We start from the raw sequence: 21,373 nt of genomic DNA, 5'->3' as shown, positions 1-21,373 counted from the left end.
AGTCAGACCAAGAATAGTCTGCAGCGGATTTGATAGCCCACGCAGTGAAAGTGTTATTTTAAACGTCAAACTTCTATGAAATTATGACGTATAAATGACACTTGCACTGCGTGGGCTATCAAATCCGCTGCAGACTTTTTTTGGTCCAACTCTACCTCTTAACACACTTACATGTCGCCCTGCCATACTCGAATTACTCGAAATATGTTCGATAGAATTAGGGCAAAATGATAACCATTGGGATAGTTAAAGCGCCCCCAAAAGCGGAGTGTACTCAATTATTCGACTGGCTAAAATAAACAAACAGTGTTCTGAATTCGGCAATGAGCTTGGAATTCGGAATCGAAGTGGATTTGCAATTTGTCGAACAAAGATCTCAACACAGTAATGCCGTTACTTTATTTATTTCTTACTAGATTCAAATGCGATACAATATTCTTTAGTAACAGCATATTAGTATTTTTTTGGATAAATAATTAAACCTGCAACTATAAATAATTGAACTGTGTAATACAAGCCACTTTTGTCTTGTCTTGAAAATAGGAGAGCTTATCCCAAAGTCCAGACTAATAAAGAAAGTTTCTTAATTTATGTTTTCAATCGTAGCAACTTTGGTCGAAACTTCGCCAATTTCTCCTCAATATTTACCCTAAAATAGCACTTAAGATTAAAAACATCAATATGATACTCACAACATATCCAGGGTCGCATTATGTTTGTCTCATTTAAATAAGATTAGGTACTACGTAGCTGTCACCCGCGCCCCGCGCGCATGCAAAGCTGTTTTAAGTTTGGTTTACCTAAGCACTAAACCAGTCAATGTGTAATTTGTGAGTTAACTACCTAGGTACAGATATACCCCCTTATTCATAAACGTCTACTAAAGTTGACAAGCCGATAATAATCGTTTGTCCCTTTCCATCATACCAATACGTCGGAAAGGGACAAACGATTATTATCGGCTTCTCAACTTTAGTAGATGTTTATGAATAAGGGGGATAGTGCATAATTGTTCTCCATTGTATTTTCTCGGAAACATTCATATTTGTCATGCTAGTTCAGTGAATGTCAGTACTTTTTGTAGGTACCGAGACTGACTGAAATAGCAAGACAAGTTCGTAAGTTTCCGTGAAATTTACGATGGAAAATAATTATGCGCTACTCTTACATCTGTATAGGTAGGTCAGCCGTACCGCATTTGAGGGAAGCTAGTGCTGTTAAACTGGAGTAACTTGACAGACAATCACACGTACTCTTTCGGTCCCTACAGTTGAACTAGTACACAAGTTAACCCCCGACAGAAATAATAAGTTTAACATGTGTATTGGTATCATGTGGTTGTTGTACCAACCTAAACAGTTACAGAGTTTAGAGGTAATTGCTATAAAATAGGTATAATACAATAATAACTACATATTGATGCATCAGCAAAATATACTTCTAAACCCACGCTATCTCTTATTTGTTTTGTCTCGAAATAAACTTTTTGCTGTTACTAAATTTTAGTCATTGCACGGTGTTATTCAAAATGACACATGTCGTACCTAACTAATGTAGACTGTGTGTGTCGAACGTTTTGTCATTTACTTATCACCTGACAAACCATCCATAAAACGTTTTCTGACGCTGAGCACCTAGCATAAGCTGCGAAACATTTGTCACCTAGTAAATTATGACAGCTTTTATGCTAACGATACATACTTACATAGTTTAAAAGGCATACATACATAAAAGATACGGTTCTAGGACTGTTATTGCTCGTAAATCTTGGAATATTGTTAGGTAAGTAAATTAACTAAGCCAACAATGTAACACAATAATGAATGAGGTAGCTATTTAGCTAATAAATTAACATGTCTGTTCAGTCTCAGACCCACCCGCGCTTACTTTGCTCCATCATGAACACTTGACTGAATAAGCGTTCAAAAAACCTTAGGCCTCGTACGCACGAGCGCTATTTCAACGCGCGTTAAAAAAGCGTTTGAATGACACGAATGGATAAATGTTTATTTATTCACACGATGGCGTTGTGGGATTTTCGACTTGGTCGTTAATTCGAATTTAGCGCGCGGACACTGCGGACAGATTCAAGCGCTTTTTAAACGCGCGTTGATAATACTCACGTGCGATGGAGCCTGTTAGGAAAGCAGGTGACAGCTGGTTGTAGATGGCGCTTTTCTAGATTTCATGCTACGATAAGAGAGAGAAGGATACGATGGATGGTCCTTATCTAAATAGCGAACCCTTGTACATATAGCTAATCAGAAGAGGAAGATCGCCATAATCTTTTACTTTTTTGTTTTTTTCTGAAAACTGTCCATTCCCACTTCGAAGCAATCCGGGAGGAACAACCTAGGCAGTGGCAGCACCCGCGTGGAGACCGCAGCAGTAATGTCGCAATACTCGCAATAGCTGCATTGCCATTTGGGCGTCACCTTAATATACTTGGTCAAGCAAATCTTGTCAGTAAAAAAAGGCGGCAAATTTAAAAAATGTAGGCACGAAGGGTTATCGTCCCATAGAAAATTTGAATTTCGCGCCTTTTTCTACTGACAAGATTTGCTTGACCTGTATAAGTACCATCACGCTCCGCGATTGTTGCGCCATTTTCCTAGCTAAATTGGTTGTTCAATACTTACACTATAGAATTTCTTATTTAGCAAAAACTCTACATGGCATAACAATCCCGTTAGGTGACTGTACACATGTAATGTATGTGTTACGGCAGATGTCATTCTGGAAGGATTCCCCACCATCATGCGGGTACATTGAGCGATTTACAACCTACACCGCGTGGGTCGAAAGAGACAGCTCCAGCCTTAAAATTATGTCAGGTGTTCACAACTTTACCGAAATTGACAAATTCATTCGCGTAATTCAACTGCAAACTTGCAAAGTGATGTTGAGCAAACACAAGAACCGCGTCGCACCTAATTAATTATAAGGGAAGCTTTGAGAAAACAGCCTTGGTTCGCTACATGCTTTGCGGATGTTTACAGGATTTAATAGGTCGTATAAATAATATAATAAGCTCTTTGCGTTACATTGTTTAAAAATTTCATGAACTCTTATTTGGCGTTTAAAAGAAAGGTTTAGATAATGCATTTGTCGGACTTAGCTTCGCATCGTCCAACAAAAGCGAACCTCATCTACAATACTATTTACACAATTTTAAATCGTTGATGTATGCTGAATGGGTCTATGGTGTATGCCACTTATTTTACTTAAAATTGTATTTATTCTTCGCAAGTGTAACGAAGTACATTGTGAACACGGGGAGTCATAAAACCCCTCTGCGCACCGCGCATAGAAATAAAAATAGAATAGAAATACCTATTTTATTGCACAATTCTCTATTGTACCCTATACTCTGTATTTTTAGGTATTTAAATAAAAGTACTTAAACATAATCTACCCTCAACTTGCTTAAGAAGCCATTGAAAACATACACAAATAATGTAGGTTAAAGTCAGGTCGTTCAGTGACTGATCCAGGCAGTTTTGTATTTGGTTGGTTAAACCAATAAATGTTATAACTACCCGAAAATGTACAAATTGTTTGTTTACTTTTATTAAAATACCTAAAGATACAGACTATATGTTAATTATATGTTTCTATACATATTGCACAATAACGTATACGAGAAGTGAGATGTGAATTTAACATAATTAGCTTTCGTTCTAAATTTAGATAAGTACTTAAATTTTATTTTAATTCGACATCATTCGGCTCATAAGGGTAAATATAGGTGTTCAACTTAGCTTGACACATTGCACCGTGTTCAGATTAATAACAAATCAATAACAGATTTTTAAAATTCACAAGCCGTTCCTATACACTTTGCAAAGAAAGAACTGACCAAATCAAACATTCCCAAAAAATAGTTAAAGCCAACCTACCAAATCTAAAGTTATACAAAAGTATAAGTCGATAATAAAGAAGTAGCTCAATTCGTAGCAACTGTAATGTCGCTTGTCACCGATGTCGCCGGTAAACTTGACCGTAATTATATTATCGCACAGGGCCGCGACACGCAGAAGATTTCGCGCGACAAATCGGATGACTTACGCCGGGGTTTTTTTTACACTTACCATAAATGATCACTGTATTTTTGCCTCACTAAAAAATTGTTTAAATGATGAGGGTCAATTGTAAACCAGTAAATACCGACCAACCTAACCTTAAATTGTGTTTCCGTTTCACGCCCGGACTCGACGGTAAAAATACAAAAAAATATATAAATGCGAACAATATACGAGTACTAAGGTATATTTAGGTAATGCCGTAGCCATAGTTGTTGCCATAATAATATCTTAACTTTGTAACCTATACAAGAATATATGAAATGAAAATATTTATTTTCAGGCAACCCGCCTAACCGGCCTATTCTTCAATTCCGGTAATGCAAATTATTTATGCGACCGATTCCACAAAAATATATAGGTAGGTATGTCAATAATTTGTTCTTGGCATTAATTTGGTACTGCCGAGTTTGATTATTTAATTAGAGCAAGTTACTTCAAGAAATGTTAACCGCTTATATTCGGGAAGATCCCAATTCAAATTAAACCGTTCGGCATTGTTTTATAAGACTAAAGTTGGTTGGATTTTATTATGTCAGATAGAGGTTTATACAAAAGCAATTCGGAGTGTAGATCGCGCGGAACAATCAGCCGTAGGTACCTACCTCTCAAGCGAGCTCGGACCGGACATTTCCCGAAGAGAATCATTTGGCAACGCGCCCTTACCTATATTTAAATTGTAATCTCATTGAGTCAACGCACTCAACGGCTGTAACATTCGAAATAACTGAACTCCTACGGATTTTGAACAAAAAATATTGTTTTGAACCAATGTTTCAAACAAATTTTCGCAAAAATTTTTCAATGTTTATTAATTTTATAGTGATAAGCTTTTTATGTAACTAGTGTATTAAATAATAAAGTTTCTTTTTAATCCCCAGTCTACTAAATTTATCGAAATTAATTGAACAATAGGTACTCGTACCCACCTCGGACCTAAGGTTTTTAATTTGTAAGTATCCATCTCTCTAAACCAGGTAAGTAGGGAAAAACTTTATAGCTTTAAGTATAGATATTCCAAAACTCAGCCATCTTCTAATGGAAAATCACCGCGCAACTTAGGTATTTACAATCGTCTGAGATAAGTGGTAGATCAGTACGGATATGATGGTCGTTCTTGTCTACGTGACAGCGTGATAAAACGGTGTCCGTCACTTTCTATCCCACGGTGTTAATAAGTGACAGTTGTTTTATCACGTGGATAAAGATGGATAAAGCCATCCATAATACGCTGGCTGTTTATGATAAAATATCATTAATACAATTTGTATTATCATTTTTCAGGACGGCAATGGGGTCCGTACGTATAAGGAGCTGCTTCAGAACTCCGCTTTTACTTTACGAGTTATGTTACCAATATAAATTTTACTAGTTATGAGTTATGAGTGCACGAAATGGCTCTTAACCCTAACGCTGAAAGTAATTGCAAATACAGTGACCAATCTTAACCAATATCGAGGAAAAATATAATTCTCGGTATTCTTAGTCCGCTGCCTGTCCTCTCTTAGAAGTGTGCGTGTGTTATAAGTGTTATAACAGTCAATATTTTTAATAGGTAGATAAAATAAAAAGGTTACAATGATACACTTATACTAAGTGTTAAAATATTCAATCACACCTACGATTATTTCAGTCAACAGACGTGGCTACATGCTATTTTTATTCTCGGCGCCACAGTCAGCAAATTAGGTTAGACCGTGACACTAAGGTTTCTTGTTATGAAACGCGAATAATCCCTTAGTTCATTATATTTTGACTTATGCCGGTAAATTGATTCTTATCCAATTAGGTTAATTAATTAGGTACGTCATTTGTATTTCAGCTAAAAAGTACTGTTTAACAGTTCAGAATTAGCCGTTGGGATACGGAATGAATGGAAACTTTTTAGGGTTCGGTAGCCAAACCATTGATTTAGAGTCAAAAACCAAAGCGGAGGAAACAATCGAGAACGTTAATATAATAAATGAGTTTTTGGCAAAAATTTCATTTTTAGTACAAGCTTTTCTCGCTTTTCTTTCATCGTTGGGTGACAATGCAATATTATGGCACCATCGAGCTGCTCTGGTGATGGAGACAGGAGGTAGCCATAGGTGGCCGCATTCCCGTTGCCTCTATTACCAACATCAAAATGTGGCCATCATTCGGTGTCATCTACTGGACGTTACCATGTCGAGCTCTGGGACGTTTACCTTACTTATGTTTTTACAGTACATATTATTATGGTGTTAATTAGGGTTCCGTAACTTCCGTACCCAAAGGGTAAAACTGGACCCTATTACTAAGACTCTGCTGTCCGTCCGTCCGTCCGTCTGTCACCAGGATGTATCTCATGATCTGTGATAGTATCTAATCTACGATGTATTTCTGTTGCCGCTATAACAACAAATACTAAAAACAGAATAAAATAAAGATTTAAGTGCGGCTCCCATACAACAAACGTGATTTTTGACCGAAGTTAAGCAACGTCGGGCGGAGTCAGTACTTGGATGGGTGACCGTTTTTATAGATAATTGTACGGAACCCTTCGTGTACGAGTCCGACTCGCACTTGGCCGGTTTTTTACTTACCGCCCGCCCTAGTGCGGTAACTAGCACTTTCCGTGCCTATGTCGAAAATTAGAGATTTTTCCGAAACACTTTCCTTCTCAAAAAAAGGAAGCAAATGCCGAGATATGCATATTTTTATGTACGTTATGCGATTTTTGTACATTGCTCTTATAGTTTCATATGTAGGGAAAGGGAAGGGGAACCCTCCTTAATATGTGGCGCAACACACACTTGGCCGGTTTATCGTAAATATAGCTATATATTATATTGCCGGAGGATGACAAATGACTTTGAAAGCTTCTCCATCGAATCTGTCAAGGCGTGTCTACTCCTATTTACTCGTTCACTGTCGTACAACGTAATGAACGATCGATTTCCGCGAATCATCCGAAGCTAGCGACGGCATTTGTCCTCGAAACAATTTGCGGTACTTTTAGGGTTCCGTAGTCAACTAGGAATATAAGGGATATTAGTTTCGGCATGTCCGTCTGTCCATCCGTGGCGGCGTTCACGCGGCGTGCGAATTAATATGGAACCGCCGAGAAAACGCGGCGCGGAAACGGTAAAAAAAATTCAAAACAAATTGAGATAGAGATTCGCAATCATCTGTGAAATAAAAGGAGAACGTTTGAGAAACCTTGCACTAAAGGGTTGATTTTAAACATAAACAAACGCCGCCGTGACCTTACCGGTTAGAGCGTATATAGGTACACATTGTCCGATCCGATATCGGATGTCGGAAGGAAGTAAAATGTAAGATATATGTGTTTCTCTGTATTTATTTATGCATTTAATATATCATTATTACTAAAAAACGATAAATAACGCAAAAAAGGCGGACTCAATGCCAATGGCACTCTCCTGCAGCAGTTATTGTCATAGGCGCCTTCCGACATCTGATATCGGAGTGGCGCTTCCGATAAATTCTGCCATGTCGGAGCCCCCCGTCAGCTGTCGGACCGATAATATTTGTTTGTGTGCGTATGTGTAACCATAATGTTTATTGTAGTGTGCGTGACCGCCAAAAATAGCGCCCGGGCGCGCCCCCGCCGCCTGACTACGGGGATGTAGAATCCTACATCCGATATCGGATCGGACAATGTGAAAATGCTCTTAGTCATAATACCCCGAATATTTTATACTTAAACGAATTATAGCCACTCGCTAATAGCTCCCTATTTATAGCTGGACAAAATAAGATCGAAAATTTTCACAATTTTAAATTAATGGCTTTACACCTTTTTATTACGTTATAAGATGAACAATCGTAATCTACACCTACAACATACAGTTTAAACAAAAATATCTCGTTCCACGTGAATATACAGGGTGATATGGGGTCCCTTTGTTTGACATAAAGTTTTTAGTCATAATAATATGTACCTATTGTTTGTCATATTATATCATTTGTCATAATTCTGAAACCGTTACCTTTTTAGGGTTTTCGTAAGGTTATCCTATAGATAGGTTAGGTTAGGTTAGGTTTGTTTTCCTGAAACATTAGGTACGCAAACAATCCTGAAAAGTTACGCGTTTCTGAGAAAAACAAATTATGACTAACGAAAATGCGGACAAACAACATAAGACTTAAACTTTTTGGGAAACAATAGAGACCCGGTGATATTTGTGCATTATAACACTTAATAACTTTATAGGTCATACTGAACGACATTTACCATGAGCAGAGATGTAACTTATTTGAAATACTTGTATTTAAAATGCAAATACAAAATGCAAAATACCTATTTTGTATTTAAATACCTTTTGAAGAAAACTATTTTGTATTTTATTTGAAATAGTTTTTGGGACCTATTTTCTATTTTCAAAATACAAAATACTTTATAGTAGGTAATGTAGGTGTAGGAGTTACAATCTCTTCTGATGTTACAATCCTGGCAACTCTCTCATTCTTTTAACATGGAACTGTTGAATCTGTTTAGTAACGTCGCACATGACCACAAGCGTAGCGAGTGGTTAAAAAAGTGGAATCTTGAGTGTTGCGAGGGTTTCAAGGCACGAGAGGAGAACAAACTTTTCTGCCCTGATGAAACACAAACGAGACGTTTTCATCATACTAGCGAGAGGCATTATACTAGCTGTAAAACATTACAAATCTAAATTAATGTTTTTAAAAATTGTCCGTTAAAAACCATCATCCATCCATCCTACCGGTTAATATGAGCAAACAACTAGAAATTTGCACTTTAGATAGAGGACTGATTAACACACTGTTTTCAAAGAATAAAGAGAGTCTTCAATTCGGATATTCTGAGTAATACTTTTTAACTTTTTAATTCAGACTAGGTATTCACTATTGAGAGTACCTTTTATCGCAAAGTATTTGTATTTTTTAAAAAGTATTTTGAAAATACCTATTTCGTATTTTGTATTTTAAATACAAATTCAAAAACTATTTTGTATTTTGCATTTGAAATAGTATATCAAGGAAGTATTTGTATTTTGTATTTAAATACTTTTTATAAAGTATTTTTCACATCTCTGACTATGGGACCAAGGCCGATACCGCGAAAAAAAATTTGGCTGTCCCATGAACCAACACCACACCACTGGAGGCGGGGCTTCGTCACTTTTTTTTAGTATGTAGGTATATGACATCTATTTCTGTCTTATAGAAATCAGCGGCATCACATCAGCCTGAACGGTCGAAACTGTAGAAGGTCGAAACAGCCAAATTTTTTGCGCGATTTCGGCATTGGCCCCGTAATAAAAGTTGTTCAGTGTGGCCTATAAAGTCACTACGGAGAGTATGGCTGCATGGTGATTAAAATTTCACCTTGTATATGAATATTATACGTCAATATTACACACTAACAAATCAAAGAATCAAAACACCTCCTAACAATATTATTTCTATAGTAATTATTCCATCATGCCTAAATCACTAGATGAAAAAGCGACTGCGAAAACATCAGACAAAAAACCAATTACAGATAATAAATAGGGCTATTTTCGATTCAGTCGTTCCTTCATTCATGAGTCCATTGGCGCATTGCAGTTCAGTGGAGAGCAGAGGGCCTACCGCGAACGACGTTCGACGTGTTGCCTCTCTGTCGCACTTGTAAATTCGTACGTAAGTGTGACAGGGAGGCAACACGTCGAACGTGGTTCGCGGTAGACCCTCTGGAGAACACCGGGGCGACGCGTGGGGCGTGGGTGACTTGAGATTCCGATGTGGGAGGAAAATGTCGCTACTTATTCGTAGGTGGAATAAAAAGTAAAAGATACAACTTACGGAAAAACAACTGATTGAAAATAGAGGCAGGTTACAGACAGTCTTGTCGCTAAAGAGTAATCCCTTCCAGGCTAGCTAGTAAATTAAGCCGTAAGTATTTACTAATTTTAGTTAGTAGAACTCACGATGGTTTATTTTATTTATTTATGAGCCTAGAGTGTCTAAGGCCTCCCTCCTCCCTTTCCACCTATCCCGGTCTTGACCCGCCTCCCACCAGTTCCTATCAGGCGTCAAGGTCATCTCAAGGTCAAGGCAACGCCGTCGAGGTTTGCAGCGACCACGGGTTTAATGTGGGACCCAATTGTTTGTTATTTTAGCCCAACAGTCACACGACGGTTTAAATTTAAATATTTAGGCAATATTAATAAAACTGCAAAAACGTTTGTGTGGAAAATAACCCACGCACAATTCCCTTAAAAGCAAAACAAAAAAGATCGCACCAAAAGAAATTAGCAGTTGTCAGTTACAATTACCACGGATGATAGCGGCACGCCCCTGCAACGGCGATCGCCAGCCGCAGCCGGACAGCCGACATAGCCGTGATATCCTGACACAATCCAACTCTATTATCTCCATTTATTATTCAGAAGAACCAATATAAGTTTGAACACCACATCCGTAGCATATCTTGGCAACCAGAGGTTTATAGGTTTTCTTGAGATGTCGCTCACGGCAAACGATGGCAATGACAGACAGGCCGTACGTATGATTCATTTAGGCACACGCTGTCGTGATGAATATTGCATCTCGTTTTGTCGAGCTAGAACTCATAATCATATCATCAGTATCACTCACGTATTCAGCATACCGGTTATAGCGCTTATGCGCTTATCAAGTAACCATTCAAAACTAAGCACTAAAGTAAATAGGCATTCAGAAAAACATAAATAAATATGAAATAATGTGTAGGTTAGGCACTTGTGTACTTGTGTATTAATGCCAGATTCGACTCAAAATAACTCTATTGAGTTTTAAGGTAGATTTTTCAAATTTATCAGTATTAAGGGGATAGTGGACGACCGTTTTCCGATACAAACATAGTCTCAATTTTCCTCCCAGGATGGAATTACTCTATAGTAAATATTTTTACACAATTTACTGTAAGTATATTAACCATTAACTGTGCCCTTTCGTTTAACTATTTTCGAATTTTTATTTAGGTATTATTGATAAAAAAATAGCACCAGCAAAGTAATAATAGGTAACTCGAAAAGAGGACTATGATTTACATCTTGTATTTATTCAACAAGCAACTGCTTGATATGCCGATGAGTTTTCGTTGAAAAGTATCTAACCTCCCCAAAGTGGGTAGCTCGCAGTCACAATAGCCTCTCAGAGAGAATATGTCCTGAGAGAATAACCCCGCAACTTAATTACTACTGCTAAACAAATAATGCTCCAGTACGTCTGCTATCTCTCATAAACTGCGTAGGTAAGCTATCAAAATTGTGGCAGACTTTTCTTGGTCTAACTCTAATAGGTACCTATTTTTTGATCTGTTCCACAGGCCTATTCGGATTTCGAGATAATCACAATATCTTGAGACGATTTAGAGATCAACTAGATCTACATTAGATATCGACTAGATGTGACTTGGATATCTTTTTTTTTTTTTTTTTTTTATGAAATAGGAGGCAAACGAGCAGACGGATCACCTGATGGTAAGCGATTACCGCCGCCCATGGACACCCGCAACACCAGAAGGGTTGCAAGCGCGTTGCCGGCCTTTAAGATGGGAGTACGCTCTTTTCTTGAAGGTTTGTAGGTCGTATCGGTCCGGAAATACCGCTGGCGACAGTTCATTCCACAGTTTGGCAGTGCGAGGCAGGAAGTTTCTGGAGAAACGCACAGTTGAGGACTGCCAACCATCCAAGTGATGAAGATGGTAATGTTGTCGCGTAGGGCGATGGCGAAAAGAAGCGGCAGGGATTAATCCGAACAATTCCTCGGAGCACTCCCCGTTATACATGCGATAGAAAATGCAGAGCGAGGCTACATCTCTACGCAGCGCCAAGGAGTCAAGCCGTTCCGAAAGACGCTGGCAGTCAACAATTCGAGCCGCTCTTCGTTGGATGCGGTCCAGAGGGAGAAGCTGGTATTGGGGTGCCCCTGCCCACAGATGAGAGCAGTATTCCATATGTGGGCGAACCTGCGCCTTATAAAGCTGTAGGCGCTGGGCCGGTGTGAAATACCGTCTCGATCTGTTGAGCACACCGAGCTTCTTGGAGGCTAATTTAGCCTTACCCTCTAGATGACCGCGGAACTGGACTTCACTCGAAATGTCGACACCAAGGATTCCGATACTGGCTGCGGCACTCAGGGGAGTGCTCTCAAAACGAGGTGACGCGACAAACTCTAACTTTTTTGCGGTAAACGCGCAAACCTGTGTCTTGCTAGGGTTAAAACGGACTAAGTTAAGTCGACCCCATTCAGAGACTTCCTTTAGGGAAGTCTCAATTTCAGACACAAGTTTGTTCCGGCTCTCGATGACGTTTTCCCGAGAAATATTGGTGCGGCCGGTGTAAAAGGCATCACCTGTACTATCATCAGCATAACAATGAATGCCGCTGATTTGCAGCATGTCATTGATATGCAGAAGGAATAGCGTGGGTGATAGCACACAGCCTTGGGGGACACCAGCATTCACAGACATGGGTTCTGAGCATTCACCGTCAACTACGACCTTTATGCTTCTGTCTGCTAGAAAGCTACTGACCCATACACATAATTTCTCGGGAAGCCCATAGGATGGTAGCTTCGAAAGAAGTGCTTTGTGCCAAACGCGATCGAAGGCCTTCGCAATATCCAAGCTAACAGCCAATGCTTCACCCTTTGTCTCGATCGCCTGTGCCCAACGATGTGTCAAGTAGACTAGAAGATCACCAGCCGAGCGGCCTCTACGGAAACCGTATTGTCGGTCACTAAGCAACTGGTGATCCTCTAGGTACCGAAGGAGCTGGCAGTTGATAATGGACTCCATTATCTTCGAGAAAAGGGAGGTTATAGCTATTGGCCTGTAGTTGGACGGGTTTGAGCGGTCGCCTTTTTTAGGGATCGGGTGCACCAAAGCTGACTTCCACGAGGTTGGGACTACGCCAGAAGTGTAAGAGAGCCGGAAAAGACGCGTTAAGACCGGTGCCAACTCAGGAGCACACATCTTCAGCACAATCGCAGGGATTCCATCAGGCCCACTCGACTTATGAGTGTCGAGGGAAAGAAGTGCTTTACGCACTGAGCTTTGGTTTAACCGGATATCCGGCATACAGCTCTCGCACCGCGGTATGGTCGGCGGCGCGTATCCCCCGTCATCCAAAGTCGAGTTGGACGCAAAGAGTTTACCCAGAAGGTCGGCTTTGTCTTTTGCGTCGTGGGCCAATGAATCATTTCCCATGTGCAGTGGCGGAAAAGATGGCGTGCAGAAATTTCCCTGGATAGCTTTGGCAAGAGACCAGAACGCACGAGTTCCCGAAGGGAGGCGCTCTAATTTCTCGCCAATTCTACCAATGTGCAGTGACTTTGCTCTGGCAATAACTCTTTTGAAGGACCTGGAGGCAAAGTTATACTCCTTTTTTAATGCGCTAGTCTTTACATCCCGTACTGTCGCTGCATCTACCCACGCTTGGTAGCACTCTTGCTTTCGGCGAGAGGCCCTTTTGCAGAAGCGACCAAACCAAGGTTGGGATTTGCCACCAACAGGAACCACAGAGGATGGAATGAATAGCTCCATTCCCTGCAGCACAACGTCAGCAACAGAATCAGCAACGACATTGGGATCATCCGGCGTGAAGCAAACCTGCTTCCAAGGGTAGGATGCAAAGAAGGTACGCATCCCGTCCCAATCTGCTGACCTATAGTGCCACACCCGGCGGCTACAAGCAACTCGCCGACGCGGCGGGCACGCGAGTGGCACCGTACTCCGGATCAGGCAATCTAAGTCATAACTTGTCGAAATCGTTCAAGAGAACCTCCAGAATCGCGGAAACGTCAAATTTGACATATCTATCTTACAAATATCTTTAAATTATCCGTATCATAAATTATTGAAGTCTAGTAGAAATCTAATTCATTTTCCGAATCGAGCCGCCGGTAGGAAAACTAGGCCTTATCCGGATTATACGAGTATGCTGTAGCTTGCGTTTAGTATAGCAAATACAAATCAAAATGGACGTTAGGTCCGGGAAGTGTACCTTCATTAAAACAAATTTATTAAATTTATCGCAAAACAAACTATCAAAAATCAAAAAACTCTGAAATGATGGGAGGTGCCCCTAGCCTCGAAGTTAAAATGTAAGAACTTGGCTTCGCTTGAGGCTCGCTCGCTCGAAAAGACCCTCATAATACTTCTTTGTAAATATTAATAAATCTTGAGTCGTGATCAACCACTCAAATTGTACGATCTTAATGAATTCTTAGAGTGTTCTTAACCGAAGCTAAGGAAAAAGTTAAATTTAAATCATTTTGTACCTCAATTTTAGCGAAGAAAAGACCATGGCTTAGACATTTTGCTAATGGGATTCTGATTGAGGTCAAATTCAGAGCTGAAACTCACCTCTGAGAGAACCCTTCTGTATTAGTCAAAGTTGGAGGGTGAAATAGGTACAGTCACCCTCAGATATATCGGAGCAGCCAAGGCGCTCACAAATATCTGAACACGCCTCTGTAACTGTCTTCTCGGAGCCAATAGACTACGCAATCTGATTTTCCGGCGTTTCTTTTTGTAAGAAACCTTTGTTAGCTTCAAATTTTTGTTCGCAATCACGATGAATACGTACAATCAACAATGGTTGTTTACTTACAAAGGGAGAAATAAAATATAGAAGTCAAGATCTAAAAAAAACTTTCTTTAATCTAGCTAACAAATTTAGCCGTACGCTTAGAGTTAGACCAAGATGAGTCTGCAAGGATTTTGATAGCAATGCAAGTGTTAGGTATTTTAAACGTAGAAGAACATAGAATATACAAGTTTGACAACGAAATTATGACGTATAAATAACACGAGTAGTCTAGTAGGTACTGCGTATGCTATCAAAATCGTACTACAAAATGTAAAGTATAGTTCCTGAACATTTAGCATATAATTACCTATTTTTAACCGACTTCAATTTCATAGAAGGAGGAGGTTCTGTATTCGGTTGTCGCTATTTTTTTTTTTTCTATGTATGTTCACCGATTACTCCGACTTCCGTAGTCCGATTTGAGTAATTCTTTTTTTGTTTGAAAGGAGCTACCTCCGAGTTGGTCCCATTTTAATTTGGTTCTGTTCTGATAATGGGATCCATGAGGAATTGAGGGAACTCCTCAATTTTTAAAGGCACATGCATGGTGTTTTGGGTGTTTTCTTAAGCAACTCGAGCATTTTCTCCCGAAAACCACCAATTTGATGAAGTAGACCTGATGATGATGATTATTTTGATGATAAAGATGATGATTTCTTCAAATGTAAGTATGTTCAGCGATTACTCCGGCACCTGTGATCCGATTTGAGTAATTCTTTTTTTGTTTGGAAGAAGTTACCTCCAAGGTGTTTCCGTATTATTTTTGGTTCTGGTCTGATGATGGAATCCATGAGGAATTGAGGGAACTCCTCAATTTTTAAAGGCACGTGTTAAGTTATTTCGGGGTTTTCTAAAGTAACTCGAGCATTTGCTTCCGAAAACCACCAATTTGATGTACTGCAACTGTAGCCTTACCACGAGTTTGACATTGACATATTCGCTAACGTCTTACGCATCTAAATATATCTTTTTATGCATCTCGCTCACACTAAGGTCAGTACGAGCGAGATGCATAGGAAGTAAGTTACACACATGCTAGCGAATATATCAATGTCAAACGCGTGGTAAGCTCGTAAGGCTACTGATCGGGGGTTAGGGTTAGGAGTTAAGGGGTCGGGGAATGGCGGTTGAAGAGTTGCAGGTTCAGGATCGAGGGGTTCCTGGATCAGGGGTTGATGTGCTGTGAGGTTGAGTGATCGGGGGGCTGAGGGATTGGGTCAGTGGCGGGGCGGACGGATGGATTTAGTTGAAAGGAATTATAATTTCCCAGACGGACTCGAGAAAATTCCCGGTTCAGGGTCGAGGGGTTCCTGGATCAGGGGTTGATGCGCTGTGAGGTTGAGTGATCGGGGCGTTGAGGGATTGGGTCAGTGGCGGGGCGGAGGATGGATTTAGTGTAGTAGTGACAGGAATTATAATATCCCAGACGGACTCGAGAAAATTCCTGATTACATATATATTAAAGTAATGGGGCAAATTTTCTATTTATAGTTTTATTTTTAAGCTTAGTTTTAATTTTAGTTTTTAACTTTAGTTTTTAATTTTTATTTTTGACTGTGTTTTTAAAATAATATATATATATATTAAAGTAATAGGTACACGAATTTAGTGTTAAACATGATCTTGTTTTTCATTCATGCGTCGCGCTCTTAACAATGCGTTAAAACTAAAAATGGAAAAATAAAAACTTTTTACAAAAAAAAGCAAACCGACTTCAAAAAGGATGAAATAAAATATTATCCTTTTTGAAGTCTATGCGTTACCAACTGATATGTTTGAAGTCGGTGCCAAGCCAAGTAGTAACAATACCAGTCAAAAATAATTAGCTTTATGGCTATAAATCCCATTAGAACTGTACTAATAACTATTACAAATGTGTAAGTAATTCTGTCTGCCTCTTTGTTGCCTTTTCATGGCTAAACAACTGAACCGCTTTAGGTGAAATTTGGCAAGAAGGTAAATTTCTTGAATTGTTTTATATTTTGAAATGTAGTCCTCTGGATAAGGGACGGGAAATTACTCAGTCCCAATCTCACACTTGCATGCTATAGACTGTTCGAGCATTAGTAAGAAATGCTCTTTAAAAAATACGACGGAAAAAAAATGCATTGGATTTTCACTAATGTGCCGACAAACATGGTACAGACTGCGCCAAGAAGGTTTGATCGTGTGTTCTGAGGTGTGTTCTTAGATACAATCGACGTCAAAGATATGTTTACACTTTTGCACCCTACTCCTTTGTAATAAGGCGAAAAGTGTAAACATATTTTTAACGTCGACTGTACCTACAGAAAGTACGTTCATTGTCGTCGTGTAAGGCAATCCAACGTAGATACATCCTTATCGAATCGCACCAAAATCATGGTATGCTTCAAAATTTGGCTTGGCACCGACTTCAAACATATCAGTTGGTAACGCATAGACTTCAAAAAGGATAATATTTTATTTCATCCTTTTTGAAGTCGGTTTGCTTTTTTTTGTAAAAAGTTTTTATTGTAGGTTTAAAGATACCATTTTTATTATATCTTCATTTTTTTCTACATAAAATGTGGACGAAATAACCTGTGTTGGTTTTGCCGCTTTCTGCTTTTGTTCCACTAACACTTAGTTTTTAGGGTTCCGTACCCAAAGGGTAAAATGGGACCCCATTACTAAGACTCCGCTGTCTGTCTGTCCGTCCGTCCGTCTGTCACCAGGCTGTATCTCACGAACCGTGATAGCTAGACAGTTGAAATTTTCACAGATGATGTATTTCTGTTGCCGCTATAACAACAAATACTAACATCAGAATAAAATAAAGATTTAAGTGGGGCTCCTATACCTACAACAAACGTGATTTTTGACCGAAGTTAAGCAACGTCGGGCGGGGTCAGTACTTGGATGGGTGACCTTTTTTTTTTGCCGTTTTTTGCATTATGGTACGGAACCCTTCGTACGCGAGTCCGACTCGCACTTGCCCGGTTTTTAATCTTAATTGTTACTAACCATTGGGCCATTGTTGTCTTTTAAATAAATGAATTGAATTGAAAATAGAGTTCTTTAATATAGTTTGGCCCAGGAATGTCGTATTTCAAACGTAGACAGAGAGAATCATTCTGTCTTTGTCTTACGCATACCTACGCACAAGCACTAACAGTAGAGTATGACTCGTAGTATACATGCGTAGTACTATAACTAGCACCTAAAAGAAAGGGATGAGTATAGTAGTTATCTTTGTTCTTACTGACTGACAAGTTGTGTTTGCCGGACTAATAACATATCTAAAATTTAACCGAACATAATACCTATTGTAAAGACTACATATTCATATGTTCACTGTATTTTGTAAAGCAGTAGAAGAAGTAGTAGGCAGGGTAATTCGCCAGTAACTGGCCACCGGCCAATAACTGGCCACCCTAGACTAAAAATTCATTCTAACATGTGGCCAGTTTCTGGCGAATTACCCTACCTACTTAAAATATTTTCATGCATGACATTGAGAAAGATTAAGTAGGTATTTGGGTCAAACACATTTTAGAAAAAGGTCACTCCTGTGGACAATACAATCAAAGTTAACGCTTTGGTACAGATATATCCAGTTTTTCCTATTTGAGTCTCAAGTACCTACTGAAAGAATGTATCCCGCCTGTAAGGACAAATTAGCTTTAGGTTCCCTAAACTTCGCGATGTCATCAGGAAAGACGCGAACGAGTTTACCATACTATGAAACGTATAGCCCATATAGTAATTTTACCGCATAACATAATACATAATTATTTAACTCTAAGCCGACCGCTGCCGCAGCTAAAAATTACGAATTAAAATAGTCTCCAAATTAACGGAGACAATCCCATAAATCAGTGTCGTAATGCAAGCGTTTAAGTATATCGTAAATCTGGAAACGCGTGAATCTGGGAATTATAGCAAAATTAAACTTACCGCTCGATTAAGAAGTTGATTTAGCAGGAACTGAATGTAAACATTAAACACATACAAAAATATGTAACGCAATCGAAATGTTCACTTCACTTTTGTTTAAAGTTAGTGTCGGAAAGTTGCTAGAAAAGCGGAGGCGCGCGTGCTTTTAGTACGGCCAACCTACTCCGCTGAAAGAGCCCGAGCGACTGATCGCTTCGCTACGTGCCGCAGCGCTACGTTTCAGCTTCAAGCTTTCAGAACTACGAAATTGGGTTGCGAACCATACATTGTTTGTTTCATAATATTCTTACAGGGTGTAACTAACTAAGTGTATACCCTGACAGCGCGAGTATTAGACACAATAGTTATACACTAAGTTAAATTTGTGAATAACCAACTCAAAATTTGCACTAAATTGACACATTTAGTCTATCTAGACTACAGGTTAAAATGCACAATTTTCTACTGACAAGATCTGCTTGACCAACTTTAATTATAAAACAACTGTTTGTAGGTACATCACTAAACCGCCCATAATTTAAAAAAAAACCGGACAAGTGCGAGTCGGACTCGCCCATCGAGGGTTCCGTACTTTTTAGTATTTGTTGTTATAGCGGCAACAGAAATACATCATCTGTGAAAATTTCAACTGCCTAGCTATCACGGTTCATGAGATACAGCCTGGTGACAGACGGACGGACAGACGGACGGACGGACAGACAGCGGGATCTTAGTAATAGGGTCCCGATTTTACCCTTTGGGTACGGAACCCTAAAAAAAGAAAGTGCTAAAAATCTGAAATATAAAAATAAACGTACAATCTTCGTCATTCTTTGTGATTTACCTACTTAGATTGATGTCTGTGATCAAATGAGAAACGCGATTTATCTCTAAAAAGGGACACAATCTGCCAAAATGGCAAACGAATGTTTTGGAGCCAATCAGTCTGGGGGTTGCGACCCCTAGGCGTTTAACGACACCAATTCGGAAAGTCTGGCGCCACAGTTAAACTGCCTTTAATTTGACGAGCCGTTGGAAAAGGCAATTCAGCATCAGGTTTAAGGGGTCTAAACATGTAGCAATTTTGGCTTCGATGTTTACTTACTTAACTTAGCCACGTCCACTGATTTTGACGTGGTTTGGATGTACTTATGTATGACTATCCTGTATAGAGGGAAGGATCAGCGGCAATTTTTTATGGAGAAAAAGTGGGAGTAGTTATGCTACAATATCGACCAAAACACTCATTTTGCAATCCTAAGATAAAATAGAATTCTCCAAAAACTGATCAGAATGATTGAAGTCTCCACGAAGGGAAGTAAAATGTTAGTTTAAGTCGACGAAGATCTGACAAAGGAATTCGGAGTGATTACGAGACTGAAACAGGACGATGCTGTCACCCATGCTTTTCCCGTTTTACGTCCTAAAGAAAATTTGTCACTGGAAGGAGGACTAGAACTAAATGGAAGCCATAAGGTGATGGGCTACGCACATAACGCAGATGTATTAGCCCTGCTTGGAGCCTCCGTAGACGAAGTGCGGTAATACGTCAATGTTCTAGCATCACACGAAAAGACTGAGTATCTCCACATATGTGCTATAAAAATACCCGCTTTGTTCTCTAAAGCATTTAATTACAAATTGTTTTGTGTTAGGACCAAGTGCAATAAATTCTCGCCAGCGGATTTAGAATAAATTTAATTCTGAGCGAACGACCTCAGAGTCCCGGGACAATGAAATGAATACCTAAGTCCACAATAAAGGCAGCTTTGGAAGATTTTCATCAAGTCGTAATAACCGCAGCCAACTTAGCCTCTGGCTACAATTTTTCTTAACGCCGTTTCAAATCTAAATGTAAATGTTGTAGAGCACATTTTGAGTCTAACCGATTTTCGCAATGTAAGCATCATTGACTTTAGGTACTTTCCTGCTGTGATATTTTTAGTTGATTAAAAAACTAAACTATTCAATTTTGTCTAGAAAATCAGTGCATTTGCTTCTTATTGCAGAGAAAATCAATTCAAATGAATTTATAAATCTTAATTTATTTAGTTAGGTTAGGTGTTCGTGCTCAGGCCGCGTAGCCAAGATGCCAATCGCTTACGCTCCGTAGCGATCGAAACGCAACTGTCACTGTCACACCAATATGGAAGAGTGATAGAGACACATAATGCTTTTCGTTGTCGAAGCGATAGCGATTGTAACCTTGACTAGGCCGGCTGTTCTAACTGTTCTAAGTAGATAAAGTAATACAAAGACGAAAGTTAGTAGGTACTTTACATATATTTGAATAGTACACACAATGATTTATTTATTTTGGTATTTAATCTCTGTTTTATTAATAAAATAATATACTACCTGCCAATATTGTTGAATACATGTTTTGTGTCGTACACGTACAGTACGTGTACGTATCATAGTAGCACTAGCACAGTTACTGTGCTAGTGCTACTATGATAGTGTATTATACTTGAGGTGGTATTGTATTTGTTTTAGCGAAATGGAAATTGTTGCAAACTATTTTAGACTAATTTGAGGCCCGGGCTACATGCGCGAACACCGCGAACATAATGCTCAAGCTCTCAAGCTAAGTATACGCTCCAGTTAATTGGAGCATGCGCAATTTACTTGTGTTAGCCCGCGCCTTTTCAAGTGTAGCTCGTGCTGGTACTTGCTCTAGGCGCTGGACTCGGATGCTTCTTTATGTTGCTGTTGTTTTATTTTGTATCGATTACATGCGCTACGTGCAAGAGTCTTTTGTAAGCTCAAATAATACAAGAACCCACGTCTCAATTTAAAAAAAATGCTCATGCCTTGGCT

General features: G+C 39.3%; 1 protein-coding gene across 4 annotated transcripts in view; it reads right to left on the bottom strand.

Moving 5' to 3' along the window:
• LOC134806494 (serine/threonine-protein phosphatase rdgC) overlaps positions 1-18,839 on the bottom strand; it is a 128,790-nt gene extending 109,951 nt beyond the window's left edge. For 2 of the 4 annotated variants that reach the window (XM_063779767.1, XM_063779768.1), the window contains exon 1: positions 18,575-18,837. The gene's annotated coding sequence lies outside the window, so the exon portion shown is untranslated. Of the gene's footprint in view, positions 1-18,574 lie in introns of all 4 variants that reach the window. The other 2 variants (XM_063779769.1, XM_063779766.1) reach the window with 2 other exon arrangements.
• Positions 18,840-21,373: the final 2,534 nt, after the last annotated feature.

This window comes from Cydia splendana, chromosome 3 (assembly GCF_910591565.1).
Source record: "Cydia splendana chromosome 3, ilCydSple1.2, whole genome shotgun sequence".
Classification (NCBI taxonomy): domain Eukaryota; kingdom Metazoa; phylum Arthropoda; class Insecta; order Lepidoptera; family Tortricidae; genus Cydia; species Cydia splendana.
Note: the sequence above shows the minus strand (reverse complement) of the source record. Positions and strands in the feature narration are given on the sequence as shown.